Consider the following 5,212-nt stretch of genomic DNA (forward strand, 5'->3'; position numbering starts at 1 on the left):
TTCGTCTTTAATTTTTTGAGATTAATTGTTGTATTCCATCGCAAATATAAAAGACTCTTGAATAAAAAGATAAAAGTACGTATCATTTTGTCTCGTTAATTAAATGTTATATGTTGCAATAAAATATATGTTCTTTTCGCAATTTACAAAATACAATAGTATATGTTATATGTTGCAAGAAAATATATATTCTTTTTGCAATTGGCGCAATTTGAAAATTGTATTTTATTTTTTTTTTAATACAAGCAAATGTACTACTGAGGGGTAATTTATAATAAAAAATTAACAATATTACCACTTGAATTATATTATTTATGTAACGGTTTTTTTTAGTTTATGTAACAGTTTTTTATGGGAGGTACTTGCACATTTGGCGCCTTTTTTTACCTTGTTTTAAAAATAATTTTGTTAAATAAATTATACATGGATTGATATAAATATTTTATTGTATGAATTCTACGAATTTACCCTTTGATCATTTTTATATTGTTTCATTAGAGATTTTGTTGAGTAAGTCACTTATTAGTTGATACAGAACTACAAAATCTTTAACTATATAAATAATACTGATTATGTTAAGAAAATGCTTCATTTCTTATTTATTTACAATAGTCTCGGTATAAACTATCTCTAAAACTGCGAACTTTCATGTATCGTACGCAGGAATTCGATCATCCTCAAGTGCTGCTGCAAAAAAACAACCTGAAGAGCATGGTGCAGGAGACCAGCAAGGCAATGGCGGAGGTTCTGACTTCCATCGCCCATGATTGCTATCAGAATCGTGGATTTACGGCGTTTTGATGTATCTACGAAGTTAACTTTTTACAATTGCGTCTGATGAACACCACGATGAAAATTTCGACAGTTTATGCAATTATTAGGTCAAATTCTATGATTTTAAAAACAAGAAAAAACTGGAACGCGCAGTCTGAGAATTTAGAATTCATAATCGTCTACTTTCTCACATATTTATCACCGTATTCTACATTTTGTTCGCATTGAAATTTTATTTTATTCTATAAAATTTCTTTTTATAAAATTTATTTTAATCTATAAAATTATAGGACGTCATGGTTTAGGATATTATAATGCAAATGAAATTTAAAATTAATTAAGTGTTAATTAAACGAGATACGGAAAGCAGATCTAGGAATGATCAGAATTCAGAAAATTCGAAGCAAATTTGAAGACAAAAAAGAAAACATGTAAATAAATAAGAAGGATAAAGATTATATCAGATTTACGATCTCGAGAATGCCGATAGAGTATTAGAGTATTCAGAACTGGCGAAAATGCGTTGGCGGCACATTAAATTAATAATCGTTCTGCTGCAAGCTGTACTGTTCCATCCAGTTAATATTTCATTTTAACAATCACGGATTCTCTGCTATTTTGATGCGCGATTATCGCCAGTTCAGCAAGCAATCAGAAAATTTGTAAAACTCGCATGGATCGCGGCGCAACTGTTGTTACGATATTATTACATTGTATGATACATTATTTTTATATCAGTCTAGACGTAGATATTTCATCAAGAAGTGTGAAACTTAGCCTGTTGGATTACTTATACCTCTTATCGTGAGTACATTAACATGAACGCGTTTAAGGAAGAATTATTTTATATAAGGTAGAGTGGGGTGTTGTGTGCCATGGGGTGTCGTGTGCCGCTTGATTTACCGCCATGTTTAACTAGTATGACGTCATCCGCGTAATGTCAGGTTACTTTGTAGAATTAAGTGAAACTTCATTACTTTTTTGTAATTTTTGTTTCTTTTTCATAGGATTTTCGTAGTCAGCATGCCTCGCAATACTTATAAAAATACGCCGAAGCCAGAGACCAATATTACTGGTACTGACTTACTTAGTGCGATAAAAGAGATTGCAATTGAAAATAAATCTATCCGGTCAGTGAGCGAATTATATAATATCTCTAGAATGAAATTGTCTCGGTATATAGAAAATATATATATCCTCTCGATCATCAGAAGAGGAGGACGTCGACTTCTGCATTATTTGTTTGCGCAATATGCCTAAAAAACCTAACAGAAATAACACCATTCATTGCAATGAGTGCGATCGGACTGTTCACCTCAAGTGTGCAAATATGAAAACGGGATATTTCACTTGTTCTCAATGCGAAGCGGCTGAAAGTGATTAAACTTCTTTTTCATTACAATTATACACTTATATTTTCATTTTTTCAAGGTTTAATAAAGAACATTTATAAAAAAATGCTGTTTTCTACTATTTACAGTCGTGGCACACAACACCCCACAAATTTTCAAAATCGTAAATTTACACTTTTTTTTCAGAATTATAAAACAATTTCAAAATTTGCGAAATTCAAAAAACTGCCCTTACAGATTCTTCGGCATTGAGATAAGCTACAAATAGGATGTTTAACATTACAACAATATGCATTTTTGAAAAAGTTATGGTTCAAAAACAAAACCCGGAACACAACACCCCACTCTATTTTACATATATAGATACACACACACACACACACACACACACACACTTATAACATATGTGTACATATTGTTACCCTCGCACGTTTCGCATAGAGGACACATAAATCGCACTGAAATAAATGCGCACAACAGTACAACGAGAATGAGAACTTTATTGAGAAATGACATAAGTGTTAAAAGCTCAGAACTGTAGGATGTATTATGGAATTATTCAGAATGGATTTCGATCGGAATTAATTATTCTCTTTTTTAAACACAATATAAATCTAGAGAAAACGGAATAATTCCGATCAAAATTCATTCTGATTTGTTCTATATAATAGGTGCCCTGAACACAAAACCACTATGTTGTACGGAGATCCTCTTTTATGATCTGATTTTTTGGCGACCGATAACAGGTGGCCTGAAGTACGGGAGAGACTTCGACGCAATATAAATACATATATTTTTTTAGAGATAAGTTTGTCACAGAAATATGTGAGTTAAACACAGATGATTAGAGCATAGATGAATTAAATATAATAATAAAAAAGTGCAGCAGAGAAAAAATGGAGAATGTAAATGTAGAGAGAAAGCAGGCCTGATTTTTGTCGCCGCACTTTGAAATTTTCTCTCTTACTGTCTTCAAATTTTAAATATCTATTTTATTTTAAGTATGTATAATGTACTAGTTTAGCAACAAAAAAAGACCTAAATTGTCAAATTTTTATGTTCTTTTTCGAAGTTTAATTTCTGAGAATTTAAATTCTAAGAGATCTAAAAAAACCGAATTTTCTCCTATATATTTGTAAATTTAAGGAAATTTTGATATCGCTATACATTTAGAATCTTGAAATTCTATATTTGAATTTAAAAAATTAACTAAATAACATCTCTTGAATTTAAAAAATTGCAATTTAATTCGATTTTGAAGAGATTATTCTCAAAAATATTGAATTCTCAAGAATATTGATAATCGTTATAGCTAGAATTGACGGGTCGAGAGAATTGTATTTAGCATATAGGTAGTATAGAAGATAGATTTTTATACTCGTTGTAAATATTCTGATAAATACGTGTAAAGAGTGTAAAGGAAAGAATGAATCACATCAACTGCGGGTCCATAATTCGTATATTCTTATTGCCTTGCTTTGTCGAAGCCACAGTGCATATCTGTGGATTTGTAAGTGCTTAAAATGTAATATATTATTTTATCAGCAACATGGAATCCTTGTCGATAAATTATCCTTAAATAATTTGTCCTTAAATTAAAATTATTCGAAATGTATACTTATAATTTATTTAATCAATCTTATAATATTTTTTTAGAAAGAAATCGCAAAAAGTTTCTGGAAATGATTGGAATTTACAAAATTCTTGTCTTATGTACATATAGTTGTATGTAATATATGTCAATTTTTTATACAATTTTATATTTACGTTTTTTATATTTTCTACCTATATATAATTATATAAAATATATTTTTCCCCCGGATTGTGCGTATAACTTCAATATATAAAATATTTTATTAAAGTTATCAGCTTCAACTCAAGTCGACACGTATTGTTAGAAGCCATATGAGTAAAAAGCGTCCATTAAACGCATTCGCATCTAGTATAAAGACATAATGTTGTAAGTATATAATCGTTTATAATCGTTACGTATTATATATAATCGTTTATCCCTCATAATAACACATGAATAAATATTCCGCAAAAAGAAATGCAATCTAATCTAGATTATCTGTGTGCTCATTCTGTCGTTCAATACTTGCTGGTTGAAGGGCATATACATACGTTATACAACATTATATATTAAAATAATTATAGCGTTGTATATTAAAATAATTATAGTATTTTCTACGAAATAACGTATATCACAAGATTTTTTAGCATATATTTTATCTTTTTCAAGTGTCAACTGTTTTTTATTTATTATCTATAACGCTGCACATTTTATTAACGTCGTTAAATAATAAAATATGAGGCACAAATAGGATATATACCTATAAAAATTCATTCAAAGTGTAATATTATCAGAATTATCTCATGGCTTTTACAGGAGGTAGTAAATAGCATTAGATTTCACGAAAAAAGTCAATATCATTTTCAATTGAAAATAAATTCAAAAAGGATAAAGCATTTGGAACTGATCCGCAAGTAGTACATGGGATTTAATTGTGGACAATTGTCATTACTTCATTTAATTACAGTTAAAACATATAAAACGGTACCGATTTGAAATAAAATCATCCATAATGTAATCTTCATAATCGATCATAAATATTAAATATTTCATTAAATGTTTGATATCGTTCTAGATAAAAATTTTTTTTTAAGGGTAATCCATAAATAGTGGCCTTAATATACATATCTATAAATAAAAATTCCGTGGAAAGAAAGACAATCTAATCTAGATTATCTGTGTGTCTATTCCGTCGTTCAATACTTGTTGGTTGAACGGCATTTAACATACGTTATATCTCCGAGTGTACGTATCTTACAGTGTAGTTCTCACAACGTTCTTAGAGAAACTGCGAAAACTATTTCTGAAAATCTTATAAAAAATATTAAAACGTGTTTGCGTCTCGAGCAGCAAGAACTAATTCAATTGAAATATTAGCCGACCACTCGGAAACTATGACAGAGACACTAGAAAGAACGCTAGCACCATTAATGACCATCGGCAGGTTCTGCAATTTGGGCATGTTCGAATATCCTGTTGGACAACTTAGGTCATATATTTCTTGCCTGTATGC

The sequence above is a fragment of the Trachymyrmex cornetzi genome, unplaced genomic scaffold, assembly GCF_001594075.2.
Source record: "Trachymyrmex cornetzi isolate Tcor2-1 unplaced genomic scaffold, Tcor1.1 scaffold34, whole genome shotgun sequence".
NCBI lineage: Eukaryota > Metazoa > Arthropoda > Insecta > Hymenoptera > Formicidae > Trachymyrmex > Trachymyrmex cornetzi.